This window comes from Vulpes vulpes, chromosome 4 (assembly GCF_048418805.1).
Source record: "Vulpes vulpes isolate BD-2025 chromosome 4, VulVul3, whole genome shotgun sequence".
In the NCBI taxonomy this organism is placed as follows: domain Eukaryota; kingdom Metazoa; phylum Chordata; class Mammalia; order Carnivora; family Canidae; genus Vulpes; species Vulpes vulpes.
This window is the reverse complement of record NC_132783.1, coordinates 25,036,753-25,053,957: the sequence shown is the minus strand read 5'-3', so window position 1 is coordinate 25,053,957 and position 17,205 is coordinate 25,036,753. Positions and strand designations below refer to the sequence as shown.

The following is a 17,205-nucleotide window of genomic DNA, read 5'->3' as shown; positions in this document are numbered from 1 at the left end:
CAATTAAAAAAATTCTCAAGCAGCAATGAATTTAATCAACATAGACCTTCTGAGTCCCAGGCCTGAGATGCTGAAAGGAATGAATAAAGTTAAGAAGCTTTTACTTGTAACTTTTCATTCTGGCAGATTAAACAACTAAGTCTCTTTTTCCTAAATTATTAATATTTCCAGGTAAGGTGGGATTATTCAGAGGTTATTTTTCATATAATTCCCATACTCTAGCACAGGATTAGCAACATCCTTCTAATTCTTTTAATTTAAATAATGGTGGGAAGGAGGGGGCAATAAAATCATTAAGCATTGTAAACAGTCTAGCTGATAAAGAGCTTTTGTTTTTTTTAGTTTGTCTTATTATTTAATTATGTATAATTAACATAAAATGTTTATATAGCAAAATTACATACAAATGTATAATATTATCTAAGACCTGGAACAAATTTTCATAACTGAGACTCTATACAGAAATATATGTTTGAAAAATTCATTCGAACTTTAAGGAAAAATAAATAATTATTTTAAGTACAATTTTTTTGTCCTCACAATTTAAAACTACCCCAAAATTGCTTCCAGTATCATGTAAAATAAAGACAGAATTCAATAAAGGTTTTTTTTTTTTCTGGGAAACCAACTAGGGGTGGTGGAAGGTGAGGTGGGCAGAGGGTAGGGGTGACTGGGTGATGGGCACTAAGGGGCGCACTTGATGGGATGAGCACTGGGTGGTATGCTATATGTTAGCAAATTGAACACCAAAAAAAAAATAAATAAATTATAAAAAAAACAATAAAGAGCTTTTGTAGGGATATTTTTTTTGGTGAAATAAATCGGCACTGATGCATAGAAACTGATTTGAGGGAAAAGGGATACCAAAGAAGACACAATGCAAGAAAATAAATTAAAAAGTAATATGAGGAAAAGGTTTCATGACTGACGGTAAATCATTTATTCATGGCCATTTATTGATACTATACTTCCAACAGCATGCTAAAGTAATACTAAAATCTTTATTTTTAGAGAAACATTTATTTATCTCAAAGGCTTAAGGAACTATTCATTCCATTTAATACACTTTTCCAATATATTTGATGTAAGATTCTAAATATAGCAAATATAGTAGAATTTTCCCATTCTTATCCCTATTATGTTTTTATTTTTTTTTCTAGAGGTATTTGGAGGATCATAAGACAGATATTTGAGGTTCCATGTCCCCATTAGATAACTGATTTGACAAACTCTTAACTTGTGAAGATCATTTTAAGGTTTGTATAAATTCATCCTTGGCCAATAGGCTGGAGTGGACTTATTATGCATTGTAAGAATTAATTATTAAACTTTCAAGAGGTTTTCAAGCCAATTGACATCCCAGGGGTAGTCTGAAACTGGCCCCATGTAGGAGTATTTACATCATGTTAATTGTCAAATGCTACGAATCAGGACTTCTCTAACCCCATATCCAGAGCTAGTTAATAAATATTTACCAGTAAGTATAAGTACACCGTTGGTCAGAGCTATTCTTTGACTTTTTCATAATATGCCAAGGAAAATAAAGCCTACTATATAATACAACTTTGACCAAAATGCCTTCTAAAATATTTTATGTTTATTTTTTGTATTAATAATTTCAAAATTTCAAGAATTGGTACTACTACTAAGCTTAAAAAATATGGGCCAGTCAAATCACATTAGATTAGGCTTCTCTGTTTTGATTTTAAAGTTGGAAATGATGTCCTTCAAAGATATATATTCATTTTACTCAGACACAGTAAGTTAGTGAATTTCTCCATTCACTGTAGTCTCTTCCTGCTGTCCCACCTGTTTTGAGGAGTTAACTCTGCTGATACAGCAATTGGACATCCAAAGAACACATTATTTTATAAGTAACTATATAAATGAAATATGTATGTTTACATAGTCATTTGACATTACTCTGCTGAAGTAAGACAAAAAAGTCAGAAGGCAATGGTCAAATCAATAGAAATTAGAATAAACACCAATTAAAATGTAAAAAAACCTTAGGAGGAGACAGCTTCCCAGGCCCAACATTATTGGTTTACTGTGATGGCCAGGGAGGACTTCCAAGACAGAGGAAGGACCAGATTGAGACCTAAATCAGCACCATGCTTTACTAAATAAGACCTGAACTCTTGGCAGTTTCTAACAGGCAACCAACACATATTAAACTGTTTGTAGGGATCCCTGGGTGGCGCAGCGGTTTGGCGCCTGCCTTTGGCCCAGGGCGCGATCCTGGAGACCCGGGATCGAATCCCACGTCGGGCTCCTGGTGCATGGAGCTTCCTTCTTCCTCTGCCTCTCTCTCTATCTCTCTGGGACTATCATAAATAAAATTTAAAAAATAAAAAATAAAAAAAATAAACTGTATATCAACTTATTACAGTGTTCTCCATCTAAATTGTCATAGGAAAAATAAAGTTGTTTCATTCATTTCGGCTTCAGTTTCACATCTGGGCAAAGCACACTGCTGGTAAAGACAGCTCTTATTTTCCTGGTGAAAAATGGACCCTGGGTCTCTGCACAGGAAGTATTTAGCGCCTTTGTGGCAGTGTTCAGTTTAAGCCAGACTGCAAATAAGAGAGCCATCTGTGTTTAAACATGGAAAGGGTTCACAGTAAGGGAAGAGATCTTAAACTTTTCTCTTTTCCTGGGTGTGGATCTTGCTTAGTATCCCTGAGGAAATGAGCTGTTAAGGGATGCGCTGCTCTGTGAATCACAGCTCTGAAAGGAGATACAGATGGCTGTATCTGTATACAAATATACACCAAAGTAAACCTTCCATTGTGGATAATTTAGTAGGTTGATTAGAGCACATTTCATCACTGACCAACAGAACAGAAACAACTACGAAAGCTGAAGGCTCATTCCAGAAACATCTCTGACCAAAGTTTTCTCGAGCTTTAACTTCATGGTTTTATATTTAATCATTTCAGCATTTTGCTAGTTAAACAATTCTGATATGAAATGTGAATCCCAGAAAGTGCAGTTTCATTCCACATAGCTGGAAAATTGGTAACTCATTTTTCTCTGCCACTTGTTATCGATTCGTAAAGATCATTCCAAATCCCCACTACTTATTCTGTTCATTAAATTGTCTTATTCCATGGTTTTTCCAGAAACTTTAGCCACAGTTCTAATATCTCTTTGTAAATGTTGTCTCATTTTAAATAACTGCTTTAAACAAATATTCTAAACTCACTACCAAATTTAGGGCAGCAGATTCAGACTCGAGCCCTCCAGATCACTTGTCTACAATCCATACAACACATAAGAACAAAGTCTTCCAGGGGCACCTTGGTGGCTCAATGGCTCAGGTCATGATCCAGGGTCCGGGGATTGAGTCCCACATTGGGTTCCCCACAGGGAGCCTGCTTCTCCCTCTGCCTATGTCTCTGCCTCTCTATCTCTCATGAATAAATAAATAGAATCTTAAAAAAGAAAAAGAACAAAGTCTTCTAGTTCAGGCAGGGCAAGCCCTCCAGATCGGTTACTCTTATCTCTTTTATTCACATCATCACCATTACTTATAGTTTTTCTCTAAATTTGTATTAAAGAAATCAAGTATCTTTGTAAAACTGTATAATGTAGACATTATATCAGTATTAATTTTCTTTATTAAAATCCTACTTCAGTGACTTTATCTCTGAAAAGTAAAATGACAATGTTTTTTCTTAGAACATACCAGGTATCAGAGATATTGCTGTTTCCATGCAACAGTGATATTCATGAACTTGATCAATGTGTCATCACTTAAGAATCCATAAGAATAGGATATAAGCTGGTTGGTGTGGATCTGGCTGTGTCCACTACTTTTTATTGTCTTGGAGGGCACTGGGCAAATGCTGAATTCTCTCTACAGGAGGGACAGAAATGCAAGGGTTCCCTGACCATGTCCCACTGATTCTGAATAATTTGAGGCCATGTATTAGAACACTAGAACTTAAGAGTGTCAAAGTATGAGGTGGTCTAGTCCAGACTGAATCCTAATCAAGTAAATCTCTGAATGGGCCAAGCAGAACCACCCCTTTCTGTCCTTTTTCCCAGGGATGGAAGAACTGGTGGTGGTCTTGGAAAGCACTCCAGCTCCAGCTTCAGCTCTAGTTCTAGACTCTAGGTCTATCCCTCTTATCTACGGAACCATTTTTAAACTGCTAGGAAACTCTGGGTAGACCATATACCTATATGAACTGCATATTTATATAATCACTCTCTGGATGTGTTTAGATTCTTTACTATGAAAAAGGCATTGCAAATCTCACATAGGCATCTGATTCCAGGTTGGTTCCCTGTTAGATTCCAGGAGTTTTATTAAGCAAAGGAAGAAGCCCTTCACAGTTGATCTCACTTCACATGCTGGCATATAGTTCTAGGTATTGATATATCCCCACAGACCTAAACAACAGTTAAAGTCCAGCAGAACATTATATGACGCACAGTCTTTCTTCACGTTGGCAGCAATAGTTTGGATACTGAGAATACGGTTGTGGGTTTTTTCCTCCTGTTGTGTTACATATTTTATCAGTAATCTGAAAATCACTATATTAACACATTTGAACTGCTTAATCAATGCTAGTAAGTTGGCACTGTCAGCCTTTTCCCTCACTATCTATACTTAATATTTCTCTTGGGTGTGTTTTTGAATGGAACAAAGAAGGATAATTCTTCCTGTTTTTCTATTTTCCTTTTCCACCTCCCTGTCCTTTGGCTGCTATTTTACAAAACATCCTAATTTATAAAAGAATGGTCTCTTACAAGAGATGAAGTACAAGAATTTTAAACCCCTTAATTGCACTGTGTGTTTCAAATCTTAAAACTGAATTCTAATTTAGTGCCTCAACATTCTGAATCAACATTCCAGGTATTTTTTAAATCTTGCAATGATGCAAAGTATCAAGTTGAAAATCAACCACAAGAAGACATAACATTTCCACACTTTTAACTTATGGGCTAAAAATGGAAAAAGATTCACATTGCTTATATTTGCTTTTGCCTGATTAATGGCAGTTATATCAGAAGGCCTTGGCCAACACTTGGGGAAAGCAGCCAAGTACACAGAGACAAGCCAAAAGTCACTAAAGATGAGCAAGTCACAATGCACCATCTGTGGTGGCACCAGATACCTGCATAAAATAATTTCTCAAAATAAGAGAAAATTCACTTAAGAGAAATGCAGCTTCTTTTAATTAACTTTCCTCCAGTAATTGTTATCTTTTTAGGAAATACCATAAATATCCTGCTGGATATTTATGATCGTTTGGGCAGCTTTTCTCACGAGGGCCATAATTAACAGGGAGACACAGTTTTGGTTCCCTCGGTCCCACACAAAGACAACTTGGGACTCTTAAATAATGCCTTGCTTTCAAATTAATGCAAAATGTTATTACATTAACCCAGGAATCAATTAAGCTATTTTAAAGAAATAATATATTTTTTACAATAACCAGGCTTTAGTTGAATAAGCTGAGCTGAAGTGTGGCTATACCTCCAATAACACTTGGATGAATTTAACCTAAAGGAATTACAACCTAATACAAATAGATGAGGGATATCTGGGTGGCTCAGTAGTTGAGTGTCTGACTTTGGATCAGGTAATGATCCTGGGGTCCTAGGATGGAGTTCTGCATCAGGTTCCCCTTAGGGAGCCTGTTTCTCCCTCTGCCTATGTCTCTGCCTCTTTCTATTAATCTCTCATGAATAAATAGATAAAATCTTTAAAAAAAATACAGATAGATGAGATTTCATCAGAGCACATGGCAAAATATTTTTTACCACTTTTATGTAGTTTGTTTTAAAATATGTCAACTCAGTCTTTGGAATTTTAAAGACATTTTTATATCTTCTCTAATATAATCATTTATATGTGTACTAATACAACCATCACACTTCCACATACTAGACTCTTCCTAAGTTAGGGGTATGAATTAAATTATTGTGTTTAACCACATTAGTGGAGACAGCTCTACTTTCAGCACTTGAGCCAAAGGATCAGGAATGGCCACACAACAGAGGCAATGACTTCAACACCTCACTGACCTTGACTCACAAGTATCTCTGACTTTATCACCCCTCCGGTTCCATTGTCTTGTTTAGTTCCAACCTTCATTAATTCTAAAATGGTCCATGACAGTAACCTCCTCTCTAGCATCTGGGCCTCCAAACTACCCTACACTCCATAGGAATGTGGCCATTTGACACCTGTCCTAACAGAGCTTTGGAAATTGTTCAAATGTCAATAGCCCTTAAAGTTCAAACTCTAGTAAGTCAACAATTTTCTGTTAAGCAAATCAATTGATAAACCAACCTCTTCACAGTTTGTCTCTAACCTATCTCTTTGGCCTTATGTCTAACTATCCATATGCGCTCCCAAATATCCTAAACTGTAGTTTTCATCACAATGGCAAATTATAGACTATATAATCAGGCTCCCTGGGTTCTAATCTCAATAGTATCACCTTCAAAATGTGTTAGCGGGAGACCAAATACTTAATTTTTTGAAATTTCAGTTTTCCCATCTGTACAATTGGGATCAAAAGGTTGTTGTTAATTAAATGACACACACTAATATTAAATAAAGAGTAGCACAGAACATGAAGACTCCTAACTCGGGGAAATGAACTAGGGGATGTGGAGGGGGAGGAGGAGGGGGGGTGGTTAGTGGGTGACGGGCACTGAGGGGGGCACTTGACGGGATGAGCACTGGGTGTTACTCTGTATATTGGCAAATTGAATACCAATAAAAAATAAATTTATTATGAAAGAAAAGAAAAGAACAAAAAGAAAAGAAAAGAAAAGAAAAGGAAAGAAAGAAAGAAAGAATGAAAGAAAGAAAGAAAAGAAAGAAAGAGTAGCTAGTAATAATCACAGCAAACAAACACTTAATCCATGCCTTTACCCCAAACTTTCTGGCTGATGTGTCCTCCCATCTGGCATCCTTTTCTCAATGAACTCCTATATGTCCCTCAAAGATTAGTTCAAATGGCACCTGCCTTTGAAAGCCTTCCTTTACCATTTCACTTGGGAAAAGGTAGCTTTCCCCACTGCAATACGCTTACAGCATTTTGTGAATATTGTATATTACAACCTGCATCTTCATAAATCTCTATATATGTGTTCTTCCTATAGTGTAAGATCTGCATGGAAAACAATAATATCTTGACATCCCCATACTCGGTTATGGGTACACTGTACCATCCCTCACCCAAGAAAGATATAGTAAAGTCCTAATACCCAGTACCTCAAAATGTGACCTATTTGAAAACAGAGTTGTTGCAGATATCATTAGTTAAGATCATACTGGAGTAGAGTGGAGCCCTAATCCAAAACAAATGATATACTTTTAAGAAGACAGCAATGTGAAGACACAGAGTCACAAGCACCATATGAAGCCAGAGGCAGAGATTGGAGTGATATATATCTCAAGCCAAAGAGTGCTAAGAATTGCTGGCCTTCATCAGAACCTATGAAGAGGCAAAGAATTCTGCCCCAGATCCTTCAGAAGGACTGTGGCCCGACCAAAACATTGATTTCAGACTTCTAAACTACAGAATTGCGAGATAATAAATTTCCGTTGTTTTAAGCCAGCAACTTATGGTACTTCATTATAACAGCCCGAGGAAACCAATACATGTTCCCAGATTCAGGGGGAAAAACTAACATATTTGTGTTAAAGAAGCAAATGACTTTAAGAATTTTACTTAATCAATTGGGACTTACATAGAAAAATAGGAGTGTACAGAGATGGCTAGATTAGACCATCCTAAATTCTGGCTTTAAGAATCTGTAAGTACCTGATTTCCTATTTAAGTATCATATTTAACTTCCTTGCCCACCTAAAAAATTAAGGTTATTGATGCTTTTTCTTTTAAGATTTTTTTATTCATGGGATCCCCAGGTGACTCAGTGGTTGATTATCTGCCTTTGGCCCAAGACATGATCCTGGAGACCCAGGATCGAGTCCCGCATCGGGCTCCCTGCATGGACCCTGCTTCTCCCTCTGCCTGTGTCTCTGCCTCAGAGAGACACTGAAAGAGAGAGAAAGAGGCAGAGACACAGTCAGAGGGAGAAGAAGGCTCCATTCAGGGAGCCCGATGCGGGACTCAATCCTGGGTCTCCAGGATCTTGCCCTGGGCCAAAGGCAGGTGCCAAATCACTGAGCCACCTAGGCATATCAAGATTGATACTTAAGACTTAGAAAATGTTGACATATTCCTCCTTGCCCTGTACCTACACTGACTGCTTATAAAATGAAACCTAGTCTTATTCATCAGAGCAATGACATAAAAGTTTTTCAACAGGTGATTCATAAAAAATGGCATACTTATTCATCTTTATATGGTATCTATAGTCCAAGGAGATTGTGTCTGAGACTCCAGAAAGTTTTTTCCAAAGCATTTTTATTAACAACATGTTTGCTCTCAGGGACCTATTAATTTATTATAATGTAGTTATACTGATAGGCATCTTACCTAAAAACATTCATTTACATGGAAATAACAGTGTAAAGACAGATAAAAGTAGTCTTATATTTAGGCCAGAATCAAGGTCTATCTACTCTTTACGTTAGTAATTGCAGCTAAGAAGGAAGGAAAAAATATAGAATTTGGAAGGAGAAATGTAATTTCAGTCACTGTGGTTAGAAGGGACATTTATTGTATGATTGAAATAAGTCAATAGGAGAATGACAAACATTAAATGGTCTCATTCATTTGGGGAATATAAAAAATAGTGAAAGGGAATAAAGGGGAAAGGAGAAAAAATGAGTGGGAAACATCAGAAAGGGAGACAGAACTTGAGAGACTCCTAACTCTGGGAACAAACTGGGCGGGGGGTGGAAGGTGAGGTGGGCGGGGGGGGGTGACTCGGTGATAGGCACTGAGGGGGGCACTTGATGGGATGAGCACTGGGTTTATTCTATATGTTTGCAAATTGAACACCAATAAAAAATAAATTTATATTAAAAAATCCAAAGTACACAAGGAAGGCAAAATGCCATACTTATTTGGTGCCTAAAATAACATGTTATTATAAAGTAAAGCAATTTCATTTTTGGAGCATGGAAAATCCCAAAACTATGAAAAATGTGCTTTCTGAGATCTCTAAGAGCCTTAACTTCAAAAACATGCAGTGAAGGTACTAAATAAATCTTTCAAGAAAAAGAATGCTCTGGCATGAGTCAAACATCCAGTTTCTGACACCTACATTCAATGTTGCCTCTAAAGAGATGTCTTGTCTTTCACTGCTCAGGTCCTTGAGAACCAGGCCTCACAATGAAGGAAGTCATTATAGTCACAGTCTGGTTCTCCAGCTTCTGGAACTCCCAAGAATGCACAGATTTGATCCAGTCATCTATAATCCAACAGTCATTCAATAATCATGAGTTATGCCTTACCCTAGGCTCACCACTGATTTGCTGTTGGCAGCTTTGATTAATTTTTTTTTCCTGAAGCTCAGTATTCTCATCTGTAAGCAAGGATAATGATGGTATCTGCTTCCTAGGATTTGTTGTGGTAATTAAATAAGAGATGGCTCATAGGACTTCACATAGAGCCTGGCATATGATAATTACCCAATACAAGTTAACTGCTGTCTTTATCATCATTACTGGAATATGTTATAAAACTAGTAAGCAAGTTGAGGGTAGGACTGTGCCTATTACTTAATGGACACCCACACTGAACAGCTGAGACCAGTGAATGCTAAAGTAAATCTTCGTGCCAATTCCAGCCCAAAGCCTACTTCTGTAAATGTTTATTGGAACACAGCCACTCCTGATCTTTTATATGTTGTCTATGTCTACGTTACCCAGCAGATGTACATAGTTGTAACAAAAGGACTGAATAGGCTGCAGACTGTGAACCATTTATTACTTGGCTCTTTAAACAATAAGTGTGTTAATCCTGCACTAGAGCATCGCCACTTACTATGTGGTCCTCAGCTCATTAGAAATACAGACACTGGGATCCCTGGGTGGCTCAGTGGTTTAGCACCTGCCTTCCGCCTAGAGCGTGATCCTGGAGGCCGGGGATCAATTCCTGCATCAGGCTCCCTGCATGGAGCCTGCTTCTCCCGCTGCCTGTGTCTCTGCCTCTCTCTGTGTGTCTCTCATGTAGAAATAAACAAAATCTTTAAAAAAAAGAAATACAGACACGTAGGCTCCCTTGACCTACTGAATCAGAAACTATATATTTTCACAAAATCTTCAAATGATTTACAAACATTAAGGGTTGAGAAACAGTGGTCTAGGTCAGAGGTTAACAAAATTTCTGTAAAGGGATAGAGAGTAAATATTTAAGCCTTTGTTGCAGGACTATAATATCTGTTCAAATCTGCCTTCCTATCTCAAAAGCAGCCAGAAAAAAATATGTAAATAAATGGGCACGGTTCCATGCCAATAAAACCAAGTATGGAACCTGAAGTTTCAATTTTATACAATTTTCATGTATCACAAAATATTCTTTTAATTTTTTTCAACCATTTAAAAATGTTGAAACCTTCCCTTAGCTTGTGTACCATACAAAAACAGGCAGCAGGGCAGCCCGGATGGCTCAGCGGTTTAGTGCCACCTTCAGCCCGGGGCATGGTCCTGGAGACCCGGGATCGAGTCCCACATCAGGCTCCCTGCATGGGGCCTGCTTCTCTCTCTGCCTGTGTCTCTGCCTCTCTATGTGTCTCAAGAATAAATAAATAAATAAATAAATAAATAAATAAATAAATAAATAAATAAATAAATAAATAAAATCATTAAAAAAAAAAAAAAAACAGGCAGCAGGTAGGATCTGGCCTATAGATCAGAGTCAGTAGTCTTAATCTAGGCTAATGCCACATCACTGTTTAGCCAGCAGGTTACCCCTCCTCCCATACTCTCCCCAGGACTCTAAAAACCTATGTGTATTTTCTGGCACATGTGACTTTAGAGAAGTTATCTTCTACTCATCTAACTTATCCTAAAAAATATTTCTGTTCCTCCTTTATGACTTCTAACTTGTAATATAAAGTTCCTATCAAATGATGTGATGGTGTAACTGTTTCCTTTTCTTTGGCAGATTAAATAGAACATACCAGAGAGGCTGAACTAGGAAGCTATAGGTGAATAGACAGACAGGTGGACAGATAAGATACCTGCCTCCAAAGGAATAGGAACCTGATCACAATGAAAAACTCTTTGTCTCTAAATTCAAACCAAGTATGCTGAGCATTTCTAAATATATACTCAGGATTTGTGTCTATTTGATCCACAATATCCTTCTCCTTGACTCTTCAAGTAGTCTGAAGCTCTTGGAAAGTAACATAGGAAGTCTGCACATCTTGCCCTTGCCCTTCCCCTTCCAGAGGCTAGTAGATCACAAGCAACTGAGAAGGAACTGCCAGAGAGGGTTCTCCATCCAGAAAAAAAAAGAGCTTTGCCCCACTCTCAGGGCTCTGGGACACATTGGTGGGAGATGGCTAGAGGAGGGGATCCCTACCTGCCTTTTACTTAAGCCAGTATTCTTTGTTCCTGCTTATACTGAGATCATAAATCAGTTTCAGAAGAGAAGCTTAGTTCATAGAAACCTTTAATTTATGTTCAAAGTTTATTGAAGCTAAGCTCAATAAATGGTAGATAAGAGGACTTTGTTGAGTAAACACAACATTCATAATTTAGGTTTAGCAATTTAAGAAACATGAAAGTACTCAAGATTCATCAGAAACACAAACTATATGAACTATCTGCACAATCTTAGAAGAAAGATTTACATATACCTATAGACTTATGATATATATATATAACATTTTAATCTAAATGAATGTGTTAGAATACATTCTGACCCCTGGTCTCGGCTACCATCACATCTTTTTTGTCGTTTAACCTTACTCTGTTTTATCTTTCTACCATCATCTAATTTTCCCTCTCCTTTCAAGGATAATTTATTCTGCGAAACAGGCTGAGATAAAAACCTTTCTACATAGCCTGATAAATCTTATAATTATAAATTATTCAATAATGAAATGGTTCCCATAGTGTATTAATGAGGAAGATTTCAGCTACAAGAAACAGAAAATCCTGGCCTCACTAGCTGACGTCTTAAGAAATTGATCATTTCATAAGAGAAATTCTGCAGTTAGGCAGCTACACGGTTGCTTAATTCAGTGCCTCGACAACATCATCAAGGATCTTTCCATTTTTCAATATTGCATTATTCAGGATATAGGCTTATCCTTATGTTAACTACCTTACACCATATGTGACAAAATGATATCCAGTAAAAATGCTGTGTTTTTGTGTCTCTTTAATTATGACAAAGTTTTTCCCTGAGCTCCCACAATATTCCACTTCATAGCTCATTGACCAGAAATGCATCATACCTGTTTCTAAAATATGAGCAGCCAAGAAGAATGAGATTACCATAATTGTGCTGAATGGGGAAAATATGCAGCCAAGAATATTTTATCTGGCAAGCCTGTCATTCAGAATAGGAAGAGAGATAAAGAGTGTCCCACACAAACAAAAACTAAAGGAGTTCATAGACCACTAAGCCAGCCCTGCAAGAAATATTAAGAGGAACTGAGTGGGAGAAAAAAGATCCAAAGCAACAAAGACGGGCAGCCCCGGTGGCCCAGTGGTTTAGCACTGCTTGCAGCCCAAGGTGTGATCCTGGAGATCCAGGATCAAGTCCCATGTCAGGCTCCCTGCATGGAGTCTGCTTCTCCCTCTGCCTGTGTCTCTGCCTCTCTGCCTGCCTTCTCTCTCTCTCTCTCTCTCTCTCTGAATTAATAAATAAAAAATCTTTTCTAAAAAAAAGCAACAAAGACTAGAAAGGAACATCACCAGAAACACCAAGTTTATAGGTAACACAGTGCCATGAAATTCATATCTTTCAATAAGCAATCTGAATGTATATGAACTAAATTTCCAATCAAAATACATTGGGTATCAGAATAGATTTTTTTAAAAAGGCACATCTATATGCTACCTACAAGAGACTCATTTTAGACCTAAAGACACCCCCATATTGAAACTAAGGAGATGGAGCACCACTTATCATGCTAATGGATGGCAAAACAAAGCCAGGGTTGCCAAACTTATATCAAACTAGATTTTAAAACAAAGACAGTAACAAGTGTTTGAATGATACACTCGACCAGATGGCCTTAACAGGTATATTCAGGACATTTCATCCCAAAGTAGAATATGCATTCTTTTATATACAATGGAGTATTACTCAGAATGAAATCTTGCCATTTGCAACAATGTGGATGGAGCTAGAGCACATTACACTAAGTGAAATAAGTCAGTAAGAAAAAGACAAATACTATATGATTTCACATTCATATGTGGAATTTAAGAAACAAAACAGATGAACATATGGGAAAAGGGGGAAAAAAGAGAGAAGGAAAAAACCATAAGAGACTTAAGGACAGAGAACAAACTGAGGGCTGCTGGAGGGAGATGAGCAGGGATGGGCTAGATGGGTGGTGAGGACACTTGTCAGGATGAGCACTGGGTGTTGTATGTAAGTGATGAATTACTGAATTCTACTCCTGAAACCAATATTGCAAATCTATGTTAAGTAGAACTTAAATACAATTTAAAAAAAAATTACCGTAATTGGATTAGGAAAGCATATGGTCATGTGAAAGATTATATTACCTGAATGAAAATCAGCATTAGAAAGAAGTGGGGAGGGATGCAGGAGCTATTACTCAGTAGTCACACAATACTCAATACTACAATCAATAAGAGGTATCCTGTTCATCAGCCTTTGAAGGTAGCCAATTAATTTGCAGGAAATAGTAACTGGGAGATTCTGTGACTACACAATTTTATATTACTGGAGTAATAAAGATCTGAAGCAGCCTCAATGTAATTACAGAATAAAGGCACATACCACAATCTGAGAATAGTTCTAGAATTTGGCAAAACCTGGTCCTAACACCTTTCAGTAAACCAATGTTCATCAAGGACTCAAGCAGTTGGGATTTATAACTGCCACTCAGGCCCCAGCCAACTTTCCCCATGATGTGATCAGTTCCAATTAATATAATACACTTTAATTTGTGTATCATTCTGTATTCAAGTATGACAAGTACCTTAAGCAAAGAAAAAAAGCAAAGTTGAATTTAAAAAAATTAAAACATTCTAATGTGACCCAGAAGCTATCAATTTGTGAATGCTGCCGGGGCAGGGGGTCTTCTCTTACAGCCTCATTTAAGGGGGCTGCAAGTGGACAGAAACAAGGCTTGGTCATTCATAGCCGATAGATGATAGAAAACTGAAATGGAAAGAGAAGTCTGTGCATTCTGGTCCTTCTGTCCCTCCCTGTTCACCCACAGTGTCCACCTAGCAGCACAAGTACAGAAACTTGGTTTCTGTAAGCCAAGAGGAAGAGAACACTGTTTCTGAGACCCAGTTGATGGAGGAGGGGCCATGGCACACAATTCCTATTTACTTTTTCAACTATTTCTTCAAACTAAGAAAAAAACCCTATTCTAAATCTAACCTATTCTAAAATTATCTTAAATTTTCCAAAAACGAGATAGAAAGCATCTCAAATTCCCCTTCATAATTTGAAAGCACAAGTTAGAAATTGAGCACCAATAAAAAATAAATTTATTATAAAAAAAAGAAAAGAAACTGATGTCTGTTAATATATATCAGTACCTCATGTGTTTCAGACACAGCTATCTTACCTTCCTGTTATGTTTTGCTCTTTATTATACGAATGTACTAATGTAGCCAAGTAATTTAGGATGGGATCAACTCTAGTGGACTTCACAAGCAGGTTTAGTTTAGTTGGACAGCTATTCTTTTAAGTGTGTTGTTGCTAAAAATGTGACAGAGCTACTCTTTCTTCCATGAGTGTTCTGAAGACGTATTTAAACATTTCAACCTGTAAGAATCTGCTTAATCCCTCTGCAGAATATTAAAGAGAAAAGAAGTTACTCTTTGACCAGGAAAGTTTAAGGCATTTAAATATGATCAGATATCCAGAAATAAAATAGTACATTCCATGAAGAAACTAGGAAATCACAACACAGATACATTCATTGTACATGAAAAACTCAGAAACTTAGTATAAAAGCAAAGAAAATATTAAGTGATATTATTAAAGTAAGCTAACTAGAATAAGAAAATAACACCAAAACCACATTAATTCTATTGGTTTTTCTTGCACAGAACAGAGGGAAAATGATAAAAAATTGGACATATTAAATTTCTCCATTCTTTCCACTTAAGGGTAAAGTCTAGATCGAAAATGTTCTAAGAATTTCCTTTTATTTTATTATTATTATTATTTTAATATTACTTATTATTATTTATATGGAGCCCAATGCAGAACCTGAACTCATGATTTGAGCTGATACCAAGAGTCAGACACTTGATCAACTGAGCCACGCAGGTGCTTCGAGAATGTTTTGAGAATTTAATGGATAATTATTTCCCTTAAATCCAAATTTTTCCTTAATAGATTTTTAAAGAACCATATGCTCCTCAATAGTACTTAGTTTTGGCTTATGAATAAGATGAAAAACGTTTGAGGGATAATGGCTTTTATGTATGGACCTGGGTGTGCAGATGCACACACACACACACACACACACATGCATGTGTGTGTGTATTTCCATCAACTGTTTATAATGGAAGTGTATCCAGAATAAGGATAAAACTACTGATTGGATTCTTAAACAATATAACTACTGCCTCAGAGTCTTAGAAAAACACTAGCTCAGAAGCTGCCAGGACTCTAAGAAATCAACCAGGATATGTACAAGCAAACTGCAGAACATTTATTAAAAGTCCACTACCTAATCTAAGGTGATTTGAGTACATCTATAGGTGTTTATGAGATTTTATCACATATCACTATGGTTCATAAAGCATTATTTATACAAACAATAACCATAGAAGTCCAACTCTCTAAACTTTCAAGATACCACTCGGTAAAGCAATCAATTACTTTGATTTAGTACACTGCTCTGGATTTTTCCTGGATGGCAAAGCCTAGATATTGGGAAAGACGCTAAAGACACGGCCAAGCTTCAGACCTTATCCTTTCTCCCTAAAAGACATTTATTTTTTTTTAAATTTTTATTTATTTTTGATAGTCACAGAGAGAGAGAGAGGCAGAGACACAGGCAGAGGGAGAAGCAGGCTCCATGCACCGGGAGCCCGACGTGGGACCCGATCCCGGGTCTCCAGGATCGCGCCCTGGGCCAAAGGCAGGCGCCAAACCACTGCGCCACCCAGGGATCCCCCTAAAAGACATTTAAATAGTACCTACCGGTTGCAGACAGATATCATGTTGGTTTATGTAGATTTTCATCTATATCAAGTGTTAGTACCTTGGAGTACAAAGGATCCTTTTGGTCTTCCTAAAAACAAGGGAAAAATTGAGCAAAGGCATTCCTCATATGTGTGCTTTACTCAGTTACTTTTGCCACTTTGGCTTTGGACTTTTTGGAGTGGAAGGTGAAATCTAGATGAAAATCAGACCCTTTTCGTACCCTGTTAACTCTTAACTCCTTTTCTTTTAATTCCAGTACAATACCAACTTTATTTCTTAAAGGCCCTTCCAGTTCTGTGTAATCCATAATCCCATGAAGACTTCCACAGACCCTGACCACAGCAAATTCAAATTATTTGATAAGAAGACACCCTTCAGATAAATGGGACTTTTGTGCTGCTCTTTCGAATAATCTCTGGGACCCGGTCTTGCTATTGTGGTTTGTTGTCTGTTTTTATTTAGGGTTTTTATTTATTTGAGAGAGACGCAGAGACAGTGACAGAGAGCACAAGCTCAGGAGGAGAGGGAGAAGCAGACTCCCCACTGAGCAAGGAGCCTGATGCGGGGCTCCATTTCAGGACCCTGGGATCATGACCTGAGCCAAAGGCAAACGCTTAACCAACTAGTCACCCAGGTGTCTTCTCTTGTTGTTGATCATCCTGTCTTTAGGAATTTTCTCCACATTTGGCCACACTAATCTGACTTCCCCACTTAACCCACCACCCATTGCATCTCATGAGTGGCTTTAAACGACAAAAAGGAAAATCCTGAAAGACATCAAACTCCTAAAAGAAAGGGGAATTGTTAGGGACACTCCCAGAGCTGCAGCCCACCCCCTGACTTGTGATGGTATTTGAGGGCACTGAAACCAAGGGTAGAGCAGAACACACAGTTGTCTGGTAAAGCTCAGCAGTAATGACCAACTGGTGTTTGG

The 17,205-nt window shown here is 37.5% G+C and overlaps 1 long non-coding RNA gene across 1 annotated transcript in view; it reads right to left on the bottom strand.

The window, feature by feature from the left end:
- LOC140598444 (uncharacterized) overlaps window positions 1-16,355 on the bottom strand; it is a 57,306-nt gene extending 40,951 nt beyond the window's left edge. Inside the window, exon 1 of the long non-coding RNA XR_012000875.1 lies at window positions 16,269-16,355. This is a non-coding gene — a long non-coding RNA (uncharacterized lncRNA). The remainder of the gene's footprint in view (window positions 1-16,268) is intronic.
- Between the last annotated feature and the right edge of the window lie 850 nt (window positions 16,356-17,205).